A 21,584-nucleotide genomic window follows, 5' to 3' on the forward strand; every position below is an offset into this window, starting at 1 on the left:
AGTTACATCTTTCCCTTCAAGAAGCCTTTCGCTAAGGCTGTTCTTGTGGAATTGGCAAAGGGATATTTGGAAGCCCATAGAGGGCTATGGTGAAAAAGGAAATATCTTCCGTTCAAAACTGGAAAGAAGCTTTCTGAGAAACTGCTCTGTGTTCTGTTAATTCATCTCACAGAGTTACATCTTTCCCTTCAAGAAGCCTTTCCCTAAGGCTGTTCTTGTGGAACTGGCAAAGGGATATTTGGAAGCCCATGGAGGGCTATGGTGGAAAAGGAAATATCTTCCGTTCAAAACTAGAAAGAAGCTTTCTGAGAAATTGCTATGTGTTCTGTTAATTCATCTCACAGAGTTACATCTTTCCCTTCAAGAAGCCTTTCGCTAAGGCTGTTCTTGTGGAATTCGCAAAGTGATATTTGGAAACCCATAGAGGGCTATAGTGAAAAAGGAAATATCTTCGGTTCAAACCAGGAAAGAAGCTTTCTGAGAAACTGCTCTGTGTTCTATTAATTCATCTCACAGAGTTACATCTTCCCCATCAAAAGCGTTTCGCTAAGGCTGTTCTTGTGGAATTGGCAAGGGGATATTTGGAAGCCCATAGGGGTCTATGGTGAAAAAGAAAATATATTCCGTTCAAAACTGGAAAGAAGCTTTCTGAGAAACTGCTCTGTGTTATGTTAATTCATCTCACAGAGTTACATCTTTCCCTTCAAGAAGCCTTTCGCTAAGGCTGTTCTTGTGGAATTGGCAAAGGGATATTTGGAAGCCCATAGAGGGCTATGGTGAAAAAGGAAATATCTTCCGTTCAAAACTGGAAAGAAGGTTTCTGAGAAACTGCTCTGTGTTCTGTTAAATCATCTCACAGAGTTACATCTTCCCCATCAAGAAGCGTTTCGCTAAGACTGTTCTTCTGGAATTGACAAAGGGATATTTGGAAGCCCATAGAGGGCTATGGTGAAAGAGGAAATATCTTCCGTTCAAAACTGGAAAGAAGCTTTCTGAGGAACTGCTCTGTGTTCTGTTAATTCATCTCACAGAGTTACATCTTTCCCTTCAAGAAGCCTTACGCTAAGGCTGTTCTTGTGTGATTCGCAAGGGGATATTTGGACGCCCATAGAGGGTTACGGTGAAAAGGGAAATATCTTCCGTTCAAAACTGGAAAGAAGCTTTCTGAGAAACTGCTCTGTGTTCTGTTAAATCATCTCACAGAGTTACATCTTCCCCATAAAGAAGCGTTTCGCTAAGACTGTTCTTCTGGAATTGGCAAAGGGATATTTGGAAGCCCATAGAGGGCTATGTTGAAAAAGGAAATATCTTCCGTTAAAAAGTGGAAAGAAGCTTTCTGAGAAACTGCTCTGTGTTCTATTAATTCATCTCACAGAGTTACATCTTTCCCTTCAAGAAGCCTTTCGCTAAAGCTGTTCTTTTGGAATTGGCAAAGGGATATTTGGAAGCCCATAGAGGGCTATGGTGAAAAAGGAAATATCTTCCGTTCAAAACTGGAAAGAAGCTTTCTGTGAAACTGCTCTGTGTTCTGTTAAATCATCTCACAGAGTTACATCTTCCCCATCAAGAAGCGTTTCGCTAAGGCTGTTCTTGTGGAATTGGCAAAGGGATATTTGGAAGCCCATAGGCGGCTATGGTGAAAAAGAAAATATATTCCGTTCAAAACTGGAAAGAAGCTTTCTGAGAAACTGCTCTGTGTTCTGTTAATTCAACTCACAGAGTTACATCTTTCCCTACAAGAAGCCTTTCCCTAAGGCTGTTCTTGTGGAACTGGCAAAGGGATATTTGGAAGCCCATGGAGGGCTATGGTGAAAAAGGAAATATCTTCCGTTCAAAACTGGAAAGAAGCTTTCTGAGAAACTGCTCTGTGTTCTGTTAATTCATCTCACAGAGTTACATCTTTCCCTTCAAGAAGCCTTACGCTAAGGCTGTTCTTGTGTGATTCGCAAGGGGATATTTGGACGCCCATAGAGGGTTACGGTGAAAAGGGAAATATCTTCCGTTGAAAACTAGAAAGAAGCTTTCTGAGAAACTGCTCTGTGTTCTGTTAAATCATCTCACAGAGTTACATCTTCCCCATAAATAAGCGTTTCGCTAAGACTGTTCTTCTGGAATTGGCAAAGGGATATTTGGAAGCCCATAGAGGGCTATGTTGAAAAAGGAAATATCTTCCGTTAAAAAGTGGAAAGAAGCTTTCTGAGAAACTGCTCTGTGTTCTGTTAATTCATCTCACAGAGTTACATCCTTCCCTTCAAGAAGCCTTTCGCTAAAGCTGTTCTTGTGGAATTGGCAAAGGGATATTTGGAAGCCCATAGAGGGCTATGGTGAAAAAGGAAATATCTTCCGTTCAAAACTGGAAAGAAGCTTTTTGTGAAACTGCTCTGTGTTCTCTTAAATCATCTCACAGAGTTACATCTTCCCCATCAAGAAGCGTTTCGCTAAGGCTGTTCTTGTGGAATTGGCAAAGGGATATTTGGAAGACCCTAGGGGGCTATGGTGAAAAAGAAAATATCTTCCGTTCAAAACTGGAAAGAAGCTTTCTGAGAAACTGGTCTGTGTTCTGTTAATTCATCTCACAGAGTTACATCTTTCCCTTCAGGAAGCCTTTCCCTAAGGCTGTTCTTCTGGAATTCGCAAAGGGTTATTTGGAAGCCCATGGAGGGCTATGGTGAGAAAGGAAATATCTTCCGTTCAAAACTGGAAAGAAGCTTTCTGAGAAATTGTTATGTGTTCTGTTAATTCATCTCACAGAGTTACATCTTTCCCTTCAAGAAGCCTTTCGCTAAGGCTGTTCTTGTGGAATTCGCAAAGTGATATTTGGAAACCCATAGAGGGCTATGGTGAAAAAGGAAATATCTTCCGTTCAAACCAGGAAAGAAGCTTTCTGAGAAACTGCTCTGTGTTCTATTAATTCATCTCACAGAGTTACATCTTTCCCTTCAAGAAGCCTTTCGCTAAAGCTGTTCTTGTGGAATTGGCAAAGGGATATTTGGAAGCCCATAGAGGGCTATGGTGAAAAAGGAAATATCTTCCGTTCAAAACTGGAAAGAAGCTTTCTGTGAAACTGCTCTGTGTTCTGTTAAATCATCTCACAGAGTTACATCTTCCCCATCAAGAAGCGTTTCGCTAAGGCTGTTCTTGTGGAATTGGCAAAGGGATATTTGGAAGCCCATAGGCGGCTATGGTGAAAAAGAAAATATATTCCGTTCAAAACTGGAAAGAAGCTTTCTGAGAAACTGCTCTGTGTTCTGTTAATTCATCTCACAGAGTGACATCTTTCCCTACAAGAAGCCTTTCCCTAAGGCTGTTCTTGTGGAACTGGCAAAGGGATATTTGGAAGCCCATGGAGGGCTATGGTGAAAAAGGAAATATCTTCCGTTCAAAACTGGAAAGAAGCTTTCTGAGAAACTGCTCTGTGTTCTGTTAATTCATCTCACAGAGTTACATCTTTCCCTTCAAGAAGGCTTTCGCTAAGGCTGTTCTTGTGGAATTCGCAAAGTGATATTTGGAAGCCCATAGAGGGCTATGGTGAAAAAGGAAATATCTTCCGTTCAAAACTATAAAGAAGCTGTCTGAGAAACTGCTCTGTGTTCTTTTAATTCATCTCACAGAGTTACATCTTTCCCTTCAAGAAGCCTTTTGCTATGGCTGTTCTTGTGGAATTGGCAAAGGTATATTTGGAAGCCCATAGAGGGCTATGGTGAAAAAGGTAATATCTTCCGTTCAAAACTGGAAAGAAGCTTTCTGAGAAACTGCTCTGTGTTCGGTTAATTCATATCACAGAGCTACATCTTTCCCTTCAAGAAGCCTTTCGCTAAGGCTGGTCTTGTGGAATTGGCAAAGGGATATTTGGACGCCGATAGAGGGCTACGGTGAAAAAGGAAATATCTTCCGTTCAAAACTGGAAAGAAGCTTTCTGAGAAACTGCTCTGTGTTATGTTAATTCATCTCACAGAGTTACATCTTTCCCTTCAAGAAGCCTTTGGCTAAGGCTGTTCTTGTGGAATTGGCAAAGGGATATTTGGAAGCCCATAGAGGGCTATGGTGAAAAAGGAAATATCTTCCTTTCAAAACTGGAAAGAAGGTTTCTGAGAAACTGCTCTGTGTTCTGTTAAATCATCTCACAGAGTTACATCTTCCCCTTCAAGAAGCGTTTCGCTAAGACTGTTCTTCTGGAATTGGCAAAGGGATATTTGGAAGCCCATAGAGGGCTATGGTGAAAAAGGAAATATCTTCCGTTCAAAACTGGAAAGAAGCTTTCTGAGAAACTGCTCTGTGTTCTGTTAATTCATCTCACAGAGTTACATCTTTCCCTTCAAGAAGACTTTCGCTAAGGCTGTTCTTTTGGAATTGGAAAGGGATATCAGGACGCCCATAGAGGGCTACGGTGAAAAAGGAAATATCTTCCGTTCAAAACTGGAAAGAAGCTTTCTGAGAAACTGCTCTGTGTTATGTTAATTCATCTCACAGAGTTACATCTTTCCCTTCAAGAAGCCTTTCGCTAAGGCTGTTCTTGTGGAATTGGCAAAGGGATATTTGGAAGCCCATAGAAGGCTATGGTGAAAAAGGAAATATCTTCCGTTCAAAACTGGAAAGAAGCTTTCTGAGAAACTGCTCTGTGTTCTGTTAATTCATCTCACAGAGTTACATCTTTCCCTTCAAGAAGCCTTTCCCTAAGGCTGTTCTTGTGGAACTGGCAAAGGGATATTTGGAAGCCCATGGAGGGCTATGGTGGAAAAGGAAATATCTTCCGTTCAAAACTGGAAAGAAGCTTTCTGAGAAATTGCTATGTGTTCTGTTAATTCATCTCACAGAGTTACATCTTTCCCTTCAAGAAGCCTTTCGCTAAGGCTGTTCTTGTGGAATTCGCAAAGTGATATTTGGAAACCCATAGAGGGCTATAGTGAAAAAGGAAATATCTTCCGTTCAAACCAGGAAAGAAGCTTTCTGAGAAACTGCTCTGTGTTCTATTAATTCATCTCACAGAGTTACATCTTCCCCATCAAAAGCGTTTCGCTAAGGCTGTTCTTGTGGAATTGGCAAGGGGATATTTGGAAGCCCATAGGGGTCTATGGTGAAAAAGAAAATATATTCCGTTCAAAACTGGAAAGAAGCTTTCTGAGAAACTGCTCTGTGTTCTGTTAATTCATCTCACAGAGTTACATCTTTCCCTTCAAGAAGCCTTTCCCTAAGGATGTTCTTGTGGAACTGGCAAAGGGATATTTGGAAGCCCCTGGAGGGCTATGGTGAAAAAGGAAATATCTTCCGTTCAAAACTGGAAAGAAGCTTTCTGAGAAACTGCTCTGTGTTATGTTAATTCATCTCACAGAGTTACATCTTTCCCTTCAAGAAGCCTTTCGCTAAGGCTGTTCTTGTGGAATTGGCAAAGGGATATTTGGAAGCCCATAGAGGGCTATGGTGAAAAAGGAAATATCTTCCGTTCAAAACTGGAAAGAAGGTTTCTGAGAAACTGCTCTGTGTTCTGTTAAATCATCTCACAGAGTTACATCTTCCCCATCAAGAAGCGTTTCGCTAAGACTGTTCTTCTGGAATTGACAAAGGGATATTTGGAAGCCCATAGAGGGCTATGGTGAAAGAGGAAATATCTTCCGTTCAAAACTGGAAAGAAGCTTTCTGAGGAACTGCTCTGTGTTCTGTTAATTCATCTCACAGAGTTACATCTTTCCCTTCAAGAAGCCTTACGCTAAGGCTGTTCTTGTGTGATTCGCAAGGGGATATTTGGACGCCCATAGAGGGTTACGGTGAAAAGGGAAATATCTTCCGTTCAAAACTGGAAAGAAGCTTTCTGAGAAACTGCTCTGTGTTCTGTTAATTCAACTGACAGAGTTACATCTTTCCCTACAAGAAGCCTTTCCCTAAGGCTGTTCTTGTGGAACTGGCAAAGGGATATTTGGAAGCCCATGGAGGGCTATGGTGAAAAAGGAAATATCTTCCGTTCAAAACTGGAAAGAAGCTTTCTGAGAAACTGCTCTGTGTTCTGTTAATTCATCTCACAGAGTTACATCCTTACCTTCAAGAAGCCTTTCGCTAAAGCTGTTCTTGTGGAATTGGCAAAGGGATATTTGGAAGCCCATAGAGGGCTATGGTGAAAAAGGAAATATCTTCCGTTCAAAACTGGAAAGAAGCTTTCTGTGAAACTGCTCTGTGTTCTCTTAAATCATCTCACAGAGTTACATCTTCCCCATCAAGGAGCGTTTCCCTAAGGCTGTTCTTGTGGAATTGGCAAAGGGATATTTGGAAGACCCTAGGGGGCTATGGTGAAAAAGAAAATATCTTCCGTTCAAAAGTGGAAAGAAGCTTTCTGAGAAACTGGTCTGTGTTCTGTTAATTCATCTCACAGAGTTACATCTTTCCCTTCAGGAAGCCTTTCCCTAAGGCTGTTCTTCTGGAATTCGCAAAGGGTTATTTGGAAGCCCATGGAGGGCTATGGTGAAAAAGGAAATATCTTCCGTTCAAAACTGGAAAGAAGCTTTCTGAGAAATTGTTATGTGTTCTGTTAATTCATCTCACAGAGTTACATCTTTCCCTTCAAGAAGCCTTTCGCTAAGGCTGTTCTTGTGGAATTCGCAAAGTGATATTTGGAAACCCATAGAGGGCTATGGTGAAAAAGGAAATATCTTCCGTTCAAACCAGGAAAGAAGCTTTCTGAGAAACTGCTCTGTGTTCTATTAATTCATCTCACAGAGTTACATCTTTCCCTTCAAGAAGCCTTTCGCTAAAGCTGTTCTTGTGGAATTGGCAAAGGGATATTTGGAAGCCCATAGAGGGCTATGGTGAAAAAGGAAATATCTTCCGTTCAAAACTGGAAAGAAGCTTTCTGTGAAACTGCTCTGTGTTCTGTTAAATCATCTCACAGTGTTACATCTTCCCCATCAAGAAGCGTTTCGCTAAGGCTGTTCTTGTGGAATTGGCAAAGGGATATTTGGAAGCCCATAGGCGGCTATGGTGAAAAAGAAAATATATTCCGTTCAAAACTGGAAAGAAGCTTTCTGAGAAACTGCTCTGTGTTCTGTTAATTCATCTCACAGAGTTACATCTTTCCCTACAAGAAGCCTTTCCCTAAGGCTGTTCTTGTGGAACTGGCAAAGGGATATTTGGAAGCCCATGGAGGGCTATGGTGAAAAAGGAAATATCTTCCGTTCAAAACTGGAAAGAAGCTTTCTGAGAAACTGCTCTGTGTTCTGTTAATTCATCTCACAGAGTTACATCTTTCCCTTCAAGAAGCCTTTCGCTAAGGCTGTTCTTGTGGAATTCGCAAAGTGATATTTGGAAGCCCATAGAGGGCTATGGTGAAAAAGGAAATATCTTCCGTTCAAAACTATAAAGAAGCTGTCTGAGAAACTGCTCTGTGTTCTTTTAATTCATCTCACAGAGTTACATCTTTCCCTTCAAGAAGCCTTTTGCTATGGCTGTTCTTGTGGAATTGGCAAAGGTATATTTGGAAGCCCATAGAGGGCTATGGTGAAAAAGGTAATATCTTCCGTTCAAAACTGGAAAGAAGCTTTCTGAGAAACTGCTCTGTGTTCGGTAAATTCATATCACAGAGCTACATCTTTCCCTTCAAGAAGCCTTTCGCTAAGGCTGTTCTTGTGGAATTGGCAAAGGGATATTTGGACGCCGATAGAGGGCTACGGTGAAAAAGGAAATATCTTCCGTTCAAAACTGGAAAGAAGCTATCTGAGAAACTGCTCTGTGTTATGTTAATTCATCTCACAGAGTTACATCTTTCCCTTCAAGAAGCCTTTCGCTAAGGCTGTTCTTGTGGAATTGGCAAAGGGATATTTGGAAGCCCATAGAGGGCTATGGTGAAAAAGGAAATATCTTCCGTTCAAAACTGGAAAGAAGGTTTCTGAGAAACTGCTCTGTGTTCTGTTAAATCATCTCACAGTGTTACATCTTCCCCTTCAAGAAGCGTTTCGCTAAGACTGTTCTTCTGGAATTGGCAAAGGGATATTTGGAAGCCCATAGAGGGCTATGGTGAAAAAGGAAATATCTTCCGTTCAAAACTGGAAAGAAGCTTTCTGAGAAACTGGTCTGTGTTCTGTTAATTCATCTCACAGAGTTACATCTTTCCCTTCAAGAAGACTTTCGCTAAGGCTGTTCTTTTGGAATTGGAAAGGGATATCAGGACGCCCATAGAGGGCTACGGTGAAAAAGGAAATATCTTCCGTTCAAAACTGGAAAGAAGCTTTCTGAGAAACTGCTCTGTGTTCTGTTAATTCATCTCACAGAGTTACATCTTTCCCTTCAAGAAGCCTTTCGCTAAGGCTGTTCTTGTGGAATTGGCAAAGGGATATTTGGAAGCCCATAGAGGGCTATGGTGAAAAAGGAAATATCTTCCGTTCAAAACTGGAAAGAAGCTTTCTGAGAAACTGCTCTGTGTTCTGTTAATTCATCTCACAGAGTTACATCTTTCCCTTCAAGAAGCCTTTCGCTAAGGCTGTTCTTGTGGAATTCGCAAAAGGATATTTGGAAGCCTATAGAGGGCTATGGTGAAAAAGGAAATATCTTCCGTTCAAAACTGGAAAGAAGCTTTCTGTGAAACTCCTCTGTGTTCTGTTAAATCATCTCACAGAGTTACATCTTCCCCATCAAGAAGCGTTTCGCTAAGGCTGTTCTTGTGGAATTGCAAAGGGATATTTGGAAGTCCATAGGGGGCTATGGTGAAAAAGGAAATATCTTCCGTTCAAAACTGGAAAGAAGCTTTCTGAGAAACTGCTCTGTGTTCTGTTAATTCATCTCACAGAGTTACATCTTTCCCTTCAAGAAGCCTTTCCCTAAGGCTGTTCTTGTGGAACTGGCAAAGGGATATTTGGAAGCCCATGGAGGGCTATGGTGGAAAAGGAAATATCTTCCGTTCAAAACTGGAAAGAAGCTTTCTGAGAAATTGCTATGTGTTCTGTTAATTCATCTCACAGAGTTACATCTTTCCCTTCAAGAAGCCTTTCGCTAAGGCTGTTCTTGTGGAATTCGCAAAGTGATATTTGGAAACCCATAGAGGGCTATGGTGAAAAAGGAAATATCTTCCGTTCAAACCAGGAAAGAAGCTTTCTGAGAAACTGCTCTGTGTTCTATTAATTCATCTCACAGAGTTACATCTTCCCCATCAAAAGCGTTTCGCTAAGGCTGTTCTTGTGGAATTGGCAAGGGGATATTTGGAAGCCCATAGGGGTCTATGGTGAAAAAGAAAATATATTCCGTTCAAAACTGGAAAGAAGCTTTCTGAGAAACTGCTCTGTGTTCTGTTAATTCATCTCACAGAGTTACATCTTTCCCTTCAAGAAGCCTTTCGCTAAGGCTGTTCTTGTGGAACTGGCAAAGGGATATTTGGAAGCCCCTGGAGGGCTATGGTGAAAAAGGAAATATCTTCCGTTCAAAACTGGAAAGAAGCTTTCTGAGAAACTGCTCTGTGTTCTGTTAATTCATCTCACAGAGTTACATCTTTCCCGTCAAGAAGCCTTTCGCTAAGGCTGTTCTTGTGGAATTGGCAAAGGGATATTTGGAAGCCCCTAGAGGGCTATGGTGAAAAAGGAAATATCTTCCGTTCAAAACTGGAAAGAAGGTTTCTGAGAAACTGCTCTGTGTTCTGTTAAATCATCTCACAGAGTTACATCTTCCCCATCAAGAAGCGTTTCGCTAAGACTGTTCTTCTGGAATTGACAAAGGGATATTTGGAAGCCCATAGAGGGCTATGGTGAAAAAGGAAATATCTTCCGTTCAAAACTGGAAAGAAGCTTTCTGAGAAACTGCTCTGTGTTCTGTTAATTCATCTCACAGAGTTACATCTTTCCCTTCAAGAAGCCTTTCGCTAAGGCTGCTCTTTTGGAATTGGAAAGGGATATCTGGACGCCCATAGAGGGCTACGGTGAAAAAGGAAATAGCTTCCGATCAAAACTGGAAAGAAGCTTTCTGAGAAACTGCTCTGTGTTATGTTAATTCATCTCACAGAGTTACATCTTTCCCTTCAAGAAGCCTTTCGCTAAGGCTGTTCTTGTGGAATTCGCAAAAGGATATTTGGAAGCCTATAGAGGGCTATGGTGAAAAAGGAAATATCTTCCGTTCAAAACTGGAAAGAAGCTTTCTGTGAAACTCCTCTGTGTTCTGTTAAATCATCTCACAGAGTTACATCTTCCCCATCAAGAAGCGTTTCGCTAAGGCTGTTCTTGTGGAATTGCAAAGGGATATTTGGAAGTCCATAGGGGGCTATGGTGAAAAAGGAAATATCTTCCGTTCAAAACTGGAAAGAAGCTTTCTGAGAAACTGCTCTGTGTTCTGTTAATTCATCTCACAGAGTTACATCTTTCCCTTCAAGAAGCCTTTCCCTAAGGCTGTTCTTGTGGAACTGGCAAAGGGATATTTGGAAGCCCATGGAGGGCTATGGTGGAAAAGGAAATATCTTCCGTTCAAAACTGGAAAGAAGCTTTCTGAGAAATTGCTATGTGTTCTGTTAATTCATCTCACAGAGTTACATCTTTCCCTTCAAGAATCCTTTCGCTAAGGCTGTTCTTGTGGAATTGGCAAAGGGATATTTGGAAGCCCCTAGAGGGCTATGGTGAAAAAGGAAATATCTTCCGTTCAAAACTGGAAAGAAGGTTTCTGAGAAACTGCTCTGTGTTCTGTTAAATCATCTCACAGAGTTACATCTTCCCCATCAAGAAGCGTTTCGCTAAGACTGTTCTTCTGGAATTGACAAAGGGATATTTGGAAGCCCATAGAGGGCTATGGTGAAAAAGGAAATATCTTCCGTTCAAAACTGGAAAGAAGCTTTCTGAGAAACTGCTCTGTGTTCTGTTAATTCATCTCACAGAGTTACATCTTTCCCTTCAAGAAGCCTTTCGCTAAGGCTGCTCTTTTGGAATTGGAAAGGGATATCTGGACGCCCATAGAGGGCTACGGTGAAAAAGGAAATAGCTTCCGATCAAAACTGGAAAGAAGCTTTCTGAGAAACTGCTCTGTGTTATGTTAATTCATCTCACAGAGTTACATCTTTCCCTTCAAGAAGCCTTTCGCTAAGGCTGTTCTTGTGGAATTCGCAAAGTGATATTTGGAAACCCATAGAGGGCTATGGTGAAAAAGGAAATATCTTCCGTTCAAACCAGGAAAGAAGCTTTCTGAGAAACTGCTCTGTGTTCTATTAATTCATCTCACAGAGTTACATCTTCCCCATCAAAAGCGTTTCGCTAAGGCTGTTCTTGTGGAATTGGCAAGGGGATATTTGGAAGCCCATAGGGGTCTATGGTGAAAAAGGAAATATCTTCCGTTCAAAACTGGAAAGAAGCTTTCAGAAAAACTGCTCTGTGTTCTGTTAATTCATCTCACAGAGTTACATCTTCCCCTTCAAGAAGCCTTTCGCTAAAGCTGTTCTTGTGGAATTGGCAAAGGGATATTTGGAAGCCCATAGAGGGCTAGGGTGAAAAAGGAAATATATTCCGTTCAAAACTGGAAAGAAGCTTTCTGAGGAACTGCTCTGTGTTCTGTTAATTCATCTCACAGAGTTACATCTTTCCCTTCAAGAAGCCTTACGCTAAGGCTGTTCTTGTGTGATTCGCAAGGGGATATTTGGACGCCCAAAGAGGGTTACGGTGAAAAGGGAAATATCTTCCGTTCAAAACTGGAAAGAAGCTTTCTGAGAAACTGCTCTGTGTTCTGTTAAATCATCTCACAGAGTTACATCTTCCCCATAAAGAAGCGTTTCGCTAAGACTGTTCTTCTGGAATTGGCAAAGGGATATTTGGAAGCCCATAGAGGGCTATGTTGAAAAAGGAAATATCTTCCGTTAAAAAGTGGAAAGAAGCTTTCTGAGAAACTGCTCTGTGTTCTATTAATTCATCTCACAGAGTTACATCTTTCCCTTCAAGAAGCCTTTCGCTAAAGCTGTTCTTTTGGAATTGGCAAAGGGATATTTGGAAGCCCATAGAGGGCTATGGTGAAAAAGGCAATATCTTCCGTTCAAAACTGGAAAGAAGCTTTCTGTGAAACTGCTCTGTGTTCTCTTAAATCATCTCACAGAGTTACATCTTCCCCATCAAGAAGCGTTTCGCTAAGGCTGTTCTTGTGGAATTGGCAAAGGGATATTTGGAAGCCCATAGGCGGCTATGGTGAAAAAGAAAATATATTCCGTTCAAAACTGGAAAGAAGCTTTCTGAGAAACTGCTCTGTGTTCTGTTAATTCATCTCACAGAGTTACATCTTTCCCTACAAGAAGCCTTTCCCTAAGGCTGTTCTTGTGGAACTGGCAAAGGGATATTTGGAAGCCCATGGAGGGCTATGGTGAAAAAGGAAATATCTTCCGTTCAAAACTGGAAAGAAGCTTTCTGAGAAACTGCTCTGTGTTCTGTTAATTCATCTCACAGAGTTACATCTTTCCCTTCAAGAAGGCTGTCGCTAAGGCTGTTCTTGTGGAATTCGCAAAGTGATATTTGGAAGCCCATAGAGGGCTATGGTGAAAAAGGAAATATCTTCCGTTCAAAACTATAAAGAAGCTGTCTGAGAAACTGCTCTGTGTTCTTTTAATTCATCTCACAGAGTTACATCTTTCCCTTCAAGAAGCCTTTCGCTATGGCTGTTCTTGTGGAATTGGCAAAGGTATATTTGGAAGCCCATAGAGGGCTATGTTGAAAAAGGTAATATCTTCCGTTCAAAACTGGAAAGAAGCTTTCTGAGAAACTGCTCTGTGTTCGGTTAATTCATATCACAGAGCTACATCTTTCCCTTCAAGAAGCATTTCGCTAAGGCTGTTCTTGTGGAATTGGCAAAGGGATATTTGGACGCCGATAGAGGGCTACGGTGAAAAAGGAAATATCTTCCGTTCAAAACTGGAAAGAAGCTTTCTGAGAAACTGCTCTGTGTTATGTTAATTCATCTCACAGAGTTACATCTTTCCCTTCAAGAAGCCTTTCGCTAAGGCTGTTCTTGTGGAATTGGCAAAGGGATATTTGGAAGCCCATAGAGGGCTATGGTGAAAAAGGAAATATCTTCCGTTCAAAACTGGAAAGAAGCTTTCTGAGAAACTGCTCTGTGTTCTGTTAATTCATCTCACAGAGTTACATCTTTCCCTTCAAGAAGACTTTCGCTAAGGCTGTTCTTTTGGAATTGGAAAGGGATATCAGGACGCCCATAGAGGGCTACTGTGAAAAAGGAAATATCTTCCGTTCAAAACTGGAAAGAAGCTTTCTGAGAAACTGCTCTGTGTTCTGTTAATTCATCTCACAGAGTTACATCTTTCCCTTCAAGAAGCCTTTCGCTAAGGCTGTTCTTGTGGAATTGGCAAAGGGATATTTGGAAGCCCATAGAGGGCTATGGTGAAAAAGGAAATATCTTCCGTTCAAAACTGGAAAGAAGCTTTCTGAGAAACTGCTCTGTGTTCTGTTAATTCATCTCACAGAGTTACATCTTTCCCTTCAAGAAGCCTTTCGCTAAGGCTGTACTTGTGGAATTCGCAAAAGGATATTTGGAAGCCTATAGAGGGCTATGGTGAAAAAGGAAATATCTTCCGTTCAAAACTGGAAAGAAGCTTTCTGAGAAACTGCTCTGTGTTCTGTTAATTCATCTCACAGAGTTACATCTTTCCCTTCAAGAAGCCTTTCCCTAAGGCTGTTCTTGTGGAACTGGCAAAGGGATATTTGGAAGCCCATGGAGGGCTATGGTGGAAAAGGAAATATCTTCCGTTCAAAACTGGAAAGAAGCTTTCTGAGAAATTGCTATGTGTTCTGTTAATTCATCTCACAGAGTTACATCTTTCCCTTCAAGAAGCCTTTCGCTAAGGCTGTTCTTGTGGAATTCGCAAAGTGATATTTGGAAACCCATAGAGGGCTATGGTGAAAAAGGAAATATCTTCCGTTCAAACCAGGAAAGAAGCTTTCTGAGAAACTGCTCTGTGTTCTATTAATTCATCTCACAGAGTTACATCTTCCCCATCAAAAGCGTTTCGCTAAGGCTGTTCTTGTGGAATTGGCAAGGGGATATTTGGAAGCCCATAGGGGTCTATGGTGAAAAAGAAAATATATTCCGTTCAAAACTGGAAAGAAGCTTTCTGAGAAACTGCTCTGTGTTCTGTTAATTCATCTCACAGAGTTACATCTTTCCCTTCAAGAAGCCTTTCCCTAAGGATGTTCTTGTGGAACTGGCAAAGGGATATTTGGAAGCCCCTGGAGGGCTATGGTGAAAAAGGAAATATCTTCCGCTCAAAACTGGAAAGAAGCTTTCTGAGAAACTGCTCTGTGTTATGTTAATTCATCTCACAGAGTTACATCTTTCCCTTCAAGAAGCCTTTCGCTAAGGCTGTTCTTGTGGAATTGGCAAAGGGATATTTGGAAGCCCATAGAGGGCTATGGTGAAAAAGGAAATATCTTCCGTTCAAATCTGGAAAGAAGGTTTCTGAGAAACTGCTCTGTGTTCTGTTAAATCATCTCACAGAGTTACATCTTCCCCATCAAGAAGCGTTTCGCTAAGACTGTTCTTCTGGAATTGACAAAGGGATATTTGGAAGCCCATAGAGGGCTATGGTGAAAAAGGAAATATCTTCCGTTCAAAACTGGAAAGAAGCTTTCTGAGAAACTGCTCTGTGTTCTGTTAATTCATCTCACAGAGTTACATCTTTCCCTTCAAGAAGCCTTTCGCTAAGGCTGTTCTTTTGGAATTGGAAAGGGATATCTGGACGCCCATAGAGGGCTACGGTGAAAAAGGAAATATCTTCCGATCAAAACTGGAAAGAAGCTTTCTGAGAAACTGCTCTGTGTTATGTTAATTCATCTCACAGAGTTACATCTTTCCCTTCAAGAAGCCTTTCGCTAAGGCTGTTCTTGTGGAATTGGCAAAGGGATATTTGGAAGCCCATAGAGGGCTATGGTGAAAAAGGAAATATCTTCCGTTCAAAACTGGAAAGAAGCTTTCTGAGAAACTGCTCTGTGTTCTGTTAATTCATCTCACAGAGTTACATCTTTCCCTTCAAGAAGCCTTTCGCTAAGGCTGTTCTTGTGGAATTCGCAAAAGGATATTTGGAAGCCTATAGAGGGCTATGGTGAAAAAGGAAATATCTTCCGTTCAAAACTGGAAAGAAGCTTTCTGTGAAACTGCTCTGTGTTCTGTTAAATCATCTCACAGAGTTACATCTTCCCCATCAAGAAGCGTTTCGCTAAGGCTGTTCTTGTGGAATTGGCAAAGGGATATTTGGAAGTCCATAGGGGGCTATGGTGAAAAAGGAAATATCTTCCGTTCAAAACTGGAAAGAAGCTTTCTGAGAAACTGCTCTGTGTTCTGTTAATTCATCTCACAGAGTTACATCTTTCCCTTCAAGAAGCCTTTCCCTAAGGCTGTTCTTGTGGAACTGGCAAAGGGATATTTGGAAGCCCATGGAGGGCTATGGTGAAAAAGGAAATATCTTCCGTTCAAAACTGGAAAGAAGCTTTCTGAGAAATTGCTATGTGTTCTGTTAATTCATCTCACAGAGTTACATCTTTCCCTTCAAGAATCCTTTCGCTAAGGCTGTTCTTGTGGAATTCGCAAAGTGATATTTGGAAACCCATAGAGGGCTATGGTGAAAAAGGAAATATCTTCCGTTCAAACCAGGAAAGAAGCTTTCTGAGAAACTGCTCTGTGTTCTATTAATTCATCTCACAGAGTTACATCTTCCCCATCAAAAGCGTTTCGCTAAGGCTGTTCTTGTGGAATTGGCAAGGGGATATTTGGAAGCCCATAGGGGTCTATGGTGAAAAAGGAAATATCTTCCGTTCAAAACTGGAAAGAAGCTTTCAGAAAAACTGCTCTGTGTTATGTTAATTCATCTCACAGAGTTACATCTTCCCCTTCAAGAAGCCTTTCGCTAAAGCTGTTCTTGTGGAATTGGCAAAGGGATATTTGGAAGCCCATAGAGGGCTAGGGTGAAAAAAGAAATATCTTCCGTTCAAAACTGGAAAGAAGCTTTCTGAGGAACTGCTCTGTATTCTGTTAATTCATCTCACAGAGTTACATCTTTCCCTTCAAGAAGCCTTACGCTAAGGCTGTTCTTGTGTGATTCGCAAGGGGATATTTGGACGCCCATAGAGGGTTACGGTGAAAAGGGAAATATCTTCCGTTCAAAACTGGAAAGAAGCTTTCTGAGAAACTGCTCTGTGTTCTGTTAATTCATCTCACAGAGTTACATCTTCCCCTTCAAGAAGCGTTTCGCTAAGACTGTTCTTCTGGAATTGGCAAAGGGATATTTGGAAGCCCATAGAGGGCTATGTTGAAAAAGGAAATATCTTCCGTTAAAAAGTGGAAAGAAGCTTTCTGAGAAACTGCTCTGTGTTCTGTTAAATCATCTCACAGAGTTACATCTTTCCCATCAAGAAGCGTTTCACTAAGGCTGTTCTTGTGGAATTGGCAAAGGGATATTTGGAAGTCCATAGGGGGCTATGGTGAAAAAGGAAATATCTTCCGTTCAAAACTGGAAAGAAGCTTTCTGAGAAACTGCTCTGTGTTCTGTTAATTCATCTCACAGAGTTACATCTTTCCCTTCAAGAAGCCTTTCCCTAAGGCTGTTCTTGTGGAACTGGCAAAGGGATATTTGGAAGCCCATGGAGGGCTATGGTGAAAAAGGAAATATCTTCCGTTCAAAACTGGAAAGAAGCTTTCTGAGAAATTGCTACGTGTTCTGTTAATTCATCTCACAGAGTTACATCTTTCCCTTCAAGAAGCCTTTCGCTAAGGCTGTTCTTGTGGAATTCGCAAAGTGATATTTGGAAACCCATAGAGGGCTATGGTGAAAAAGGAAATATCTTCCGTTCAAACCAGGAAAGAAGCTTTCTGAGAAACTGCTCTGTGTTCTGTTAATTCATCTCACAGAGTTACATCTTTCCCTTCAAGAAGCCTTTCGCTAAGGCTGTTCTTGTGGAATTGGCAAGGGGATATTTGGAAGCCCATAGGGGTCTATGGTGAAAAAGAAAATATATTCCGTTCAAAACTGGAAAGAAGCTTTCTGAGAAACTGCTCTGTGTTCTGTTAATTCATCTCACAGAGTTACATCTTTCCCTTCAAGAAGCCTTTCCCTAAGGCTGTTCTTGTGGAAGTGGCAAAGGGATATTTGGAAGCCCATGGAGGGCTATGGTGAAAAAGGAAATATCTTCCGTTCAAAACTGGAAAGAAGCTTTCTGAGAAACTGCTCTGTGTTATGTTAATTCATCTCACAGAGTTACATCTTTCCCTTCAAGAAGCCTTTCGCTAAGGCTGTTCTTGTGGAATTGGAAAAGGGATATTTGGAAGCCCATAGAGGGCTATGGTGAAAAAGGAAATATCTTCCGTTCAAAACTGGAAAGAAGGTTTCTGAGAAACTGCTCTGTGTTCTGTTAAATCATCTCACAGAGTTACATCTTCCCCATCAAGAAGCGTTTCGCTAAGACTGTTCTTCTGGAATTGGCAAAGGGATATTTGGAAGCCCATAGAGGGCTATGGTGAAAAAGGAAATATCTTCCGTTCAAAACTGGAAAGAAGCTTTCTGAGAAACTGCTCTGTGTTCTGTTAATTCATCTCACAGAGTTACATCTTTCCCTTCAAGAAGACTTTCGCTAAGGCTGTTCTTTTGGAATTGGAAAGGGATATCTGGACGCCCATAGAGGGCTACGGTGAAAAAGGAAATATCTTCCGTTCAAAACTGGAAAGAAGCTTTCTGAGAAACTGCTCTGTGTTATGTTAATTCATCTCACAGAGTTACATCTTTCCCTTCAAGAAGCCTTTCGCTAAGGCTGTTCTTGTGGAATTGGCAAAGGGATATTTGGAAGCCCATAGAGGGCTATGGTGAAAAAGGACATATCTTCCGTTCAAAACTGGAAAGAAGCTTTCTTGGAAACTGCTCTGTGTTCTGTTAATTCATCTCACAGAGTTACATCTTTCCCTTCAAGAAGCCTTACGCTAAGGCTGTTCTTGTGTGATTCGCAAGGGGATCATTGGACGCCCATAGAGGGTTATGGTGAAAAGGGAAATATCTTCAGTTCAAAACTGGAAAGAAGCTTTCTGAGAAACTGCTCTGTGTTCTGTTAAATCATCTCACAGAGTTACATCTTCCCCATCAAGAAGCGTTTCGCTAAGACTGTTCTTCTGGGATTGGCAAAGGGATATTTGGAAGCCCATAGAGGGCTATGTTGAAAAAGGAAATATCTTCCGTTAAAAAGTGGAAAGAAGCTTTCTGAGAAACTGCTCTGTATTCTGTTAATTCATCTCACAGAGTTACATCTTTCCCTTCAAGAAGCCTTTCGCTAAGGCTGTTCTTGTGGAATTGGCAAAGGGATATTTGGAAGCCCATAGAGGGCTATGGTGAAAAAGGAAATATCTTCCGTTCAAAACTGGAAAGAAGCTTTCTGAGAAACTGCTCTGTGTTCTGTTAATTCATCTCACAGAGTTACATCTTTCCCTTCAAGAAGCCTTTCGCTAAGGCTGTTCTTGTGGAATTCGCAAAAGGATATTTGGAAGCCTATAGAGGGCTATGGTGAAAAAGGAAATATCTTCCGTTCAAAACTGGAAAGAAGCTTTCTGTGAAACTCCTCTGTGTTCTGTTAAATCATCTCACAGAGTTACATCTTCCCCATCAAGAAGCGTTTCGCTAAGGCTGTTCTTGTGGAATTGCAAAGGGATATTTGGAAGTCCATAGGGGGCTATGGTGAAAAAGGAAATATCTTCCGTTCAAAACTGGAAAGAAGCTTTCTGAGAAACTGCTCTGTGTTCTGTTAATTCATCTCACAGAGTTACATCTTTCCCTTCAAGAAGCCTTTCCCTAAGGCTGTTCTTGTGGAACTGGCAAAGGGATATTTGGAAGCCCATGGAGGGCTATGGTGGAAAAGGAAATATCTTCCGTTCAAAACTGGAAAGAAGCTTTCTGAGAAATTGCTATGTGTTCTGTTAATTCATCTCACAGAGTTACATCTTTCCCTTCAAGAAGCCTTTCGCTAAGGCTGTTCTTGTGGAATTCGCAAAGTGATATTTGGAAACCCATAGAGGGCTATGGTGAAAAAGGAAATATCTTCCGTTCAAACCAGGAAAGAAGCTTTCTGAGAAACTGCTCTGTGTTCTATTAATTCATCTCACAGAGTTACATCTTCCCCATCAAAAGCGTTTCGCTAAGGCTGTTCTTGTGGAATTGGCAAGGGGATATTTGGAAGCCCATAGGGGTCTATGGTGAAAAAGAAAATATATTCCGTTCAAAACTGGAAAGAAGCTTTCTGAGAAACTGCTCTGTGTTCTGTTAATTCATCTCACAGAGTTACATCTTTCCCTTCAAGAAGCCTTTCCCTAAGGATGTTCTTGTGGAACTGGCAAAGGGATATTTGGAAGCCCCTGGAGGGCTATGGTGAAAAAGGAAATATCTTCCGTTCAAAACTGGAAAGAAGCTTTCTGAGAAACTGCTCTGTGTTATGTTAATTCATCTCACAGAGTTACATCTTTCCCTTCAAGAAGCCTTTCGCTAAGGCTGTTCTTGTGGAATTGGCAAAGGGATATTTGGAAGCCCATAGAGGGCTATGGTGAAAAAGGAAATATCTTCCGTTCAAATCTGGAAAGAAGGTTTCTGAGAAACTGCTCTGTGTTCTGTTAAATCATCTCACAGAGTTACATCTTCCCCATCAAGAAGCGTTTCGCTAAGACTGTTCTTCTGGAATTGACAAAGGGATATTTGGAAGCCCATAGAGGGCTATGGTGAAAAAGGAAATATCTTCCGTTCAAAACTGGAAAGAAGCTTTCTGAGAAACTGCTCTGTGTTCTGTTAATTCATCTCACAGAGTTACATCTTTCCCTTCAAGAAGCCTTTCGCTAAGGCTGTTCTTTTGGAATTGGAAAGGGATATCTGGACGCCCATAGAGGGCTACGGTGAAAAAGGAAATATCTTCCGATCAAAACTGGAAAGAAGCTTTCTGAGAAACTGCTCTGTGTTATGTTAATTCATCTCACAGAGTTACATCTTTCCCTTCAAGAAGCCTTTCGCTAAGGCTGTTCTTGTGGAATTGGCAAAGGGATATTTGGAAGCCCATAGAGGGCTATGGTGAAAAAGGAAATATCTTCCGTTCAAAACTGGAAAGAAGCTTTCTGAGAAACTGCTCTGTGTTCTGTTAATTCATCTCACAGAGTTACATCTTTCCCTTCAAGAATCCTTTCGCTAAGGCTGTTCTTGTGGAATTCGCAAAGTGATATTTGGAAACCCATAGAGGGCTATGGTGAAAAAGGAAATATCTTCCGTTCAAACCAGGAAAGAAGCTTTCTGAGAAACTGCTCTGTGTTCTATTAATTCATCTCACAGAGTTACATCTTCCCCATCAAAAGCGTTTCGCTAAGGCTGTTCTTGTGGAATTGGCAAGGGGATATTTGGAAGCCCATAGGGGTCTATGGTGAAAAAGGAAATATCTTCCGTTCAAAACTGGAAAGAAGCTTTCAGAAAAACTGCTCTGTGTTATGTTAATTCATCTCACAGAGTTACATCTTCCCCTTCAAGAAGCCTTTCGCTAAAGCTGTTCTTGTGGAATTGGCAAAGGGATATTTGGAAGCCCCTAGAGGGCTAGGGTGAAAAAAGAAATATCTTCCGTTCAAAACTGGAAAGAAGCTTTCTGAGGAACTGCTCTGTGTTCTGTTAATTCATCTCACAGAGTTACATCTTTCCCTTCAAGAAGCCTTACGCTAAGGCTGTTCTTGTGTGATTCGCAAGGGGATATTTGGACGCCCATAGAGGGTTACGGTGAAAAGGGAAATATCTTCCGTTCAAAACTGGAAAGAAGCTTTCTGAGAAACTGCTCTGTGTTCTGTTAATTCATCTCACAGAGTTACATCTTCCCCTTCAAGAAGCGTTTCGCTAAGACTGTTCTTCTGGAATTGGCAAAGGGATATTTGGAAGCCCATAGAGGGCTATGTTGAAAAAGGAAATATCTTCCGTTAAAAAGTGGAAAGAAGCTTTCTGAGAAACTGCTCTGTGTTCTGTTAAATCATCTCACAGAGTTACATCTTTCCCATCAAGAAGCGTTTCACTAAGGCTGTTCTTGTGGAATTGGCAAAGGGATATTTGGAAGTCCATAGGGGGCTATGGTGAAAAAGGAAATATCTTCCGTTCAAAACTGGAAAGAAGCTTTCTGAGAAACTGCTCTGTGTTCTGTTAATTCATCTCACAGAGTTACATCTTTCCCTTCAAGAAGCCTTTCCCTAAGGCTGTTCTTGTGGAACTGGCAAAGGGATATTTGGAAGCCCATGGAGGGCTATGGTGAAAAAGGAAATATCTTCCGTTCGAAACTGGAAAGAAGCTTTCTGAGAAATTGCTACGTGTTCTGTTAATTCATCTCACAGAGTTACATCTTTCCCTTCAAGAAGCCTTTCGCTAAGGCTGTTCTTGTGGAATTCGCAAAGTGATATTTGGAAACCCATAGAGGGCTATGGTGAAAAAGGAAATATCTTCCGTTCAAACCAGGAAAGAAGCTTTCTGAGAAACTGCTCTGTGTTCTGTTAATTCATCTCACAGAGTTACATCTTTCCCTTCAAGAAGCCTTTCGCTAAGGCTGTTCTTGTGGAATTGGCAAGGGGATATTTGGAAGCCCATAGGGGTCTATGGTGAAAAAGAAAAT

The sequence above is a fragment of the Chlorocebus sabaeus genome, chromosome 8 (genome assembly GCF_047675955.1).
Source record: "Chlorocebus sabaeus isolate Y175 chromosome 8, mChlSab1.0.hap1, whole genome shotgun sequence".
NCBI lineage: Eukaryota > Metazoa > Chordata > Mammalia > Primates > Cercopithecidae > Chlorocebus > Chlorocebus sabaeus.